Source organism: Nycticebus coucang, chromosome 5, assembly GCF_027406575.1.
Source record: "Nycticebus coucang isolate mNycCou1 chromosome 5, mNycCou1.pri, whole genome shotgun sequence".
NCBI classification, from domain to species: domain Eukaryota; kingdom Metazoa; phylum Chordata; class Mammalia; order Primates; family Lorisidae; genus Nycticebus; species Nycticebus coucang.
The window spans coordinates 44,630,213-44,630,818 of record NC_069784.1 but is presented as its reverse complement, the minus strand read 5'-3'; the positions used below and the strand labels follow the sequence as shown (position 1 = coordinate 44,630,818).

The 606-nt window shown below is 35.5% G+C and overlaps 1 non-coding gene across 1 annotated transcript; it reads right to left on the bottom strand.

The window, feature by feature from the left end:
- Positions 1-286: 286 nt before the first annotated feature.
- On the bottom strand, positions 287-393 carry LOC128586877 (U6 spliceosomal RNA). The gene has a single exon (XR_008380336.1). It is a non-coding gene; the product is annotated as a U6 spliceosomal RNA (small nuclear RNA).
- Positions 394-606: the final 213 nt, after the last annotated feature.

The window sequence follows — 606 nt, the reverse complement described above, 5'->3', positions numbered from 1 at the left end:
ACAGACAAGCCCACCCCTGGGCTTGTGATGTAGCCATTTCACTTATGCATATATATATATTTTTCTTTTGGCTATTCTTTTTTTTTCATTAAATCATAGCTGTGTACATTAATGCAGTCATGGGGTACAATGTGATGGTTTTACATACAATTTGAAATATTTTCATCAAACTGGTTAATATAGCCCTCACGGCATTTTCTTAGTTATTGTGTTAAGACATTTATATTCTGCACCTAGTAAATTTCACATGTACCCTTAGATGCACCATAGGTGTGGTCCTACCAATAAAAATATGGAACGCTTCACGAATTTGCGTGTCATCCTTGCGCAGGGGCCATGCTTATCTTCTCTGTATCATTCCAATTTTAGTGTATGTGCTGCTGAAGCGAGCACCATATATTTTTTTATTAAATCATAGCTGTGTACATTCATGCATTTATGGGGTACAATGTCTTAGTTTTATATACAATTTGAATACGTCCATCAAACTGGTTAACATAGCCTTCACCGCACTTTCTTAATTATTGTGTTAAGACATTTATACTCTGCACTTAGTAGATTTGACATGTTTTGTCTTTACAACTAGATTAGGCAGTCCTAGAGGTC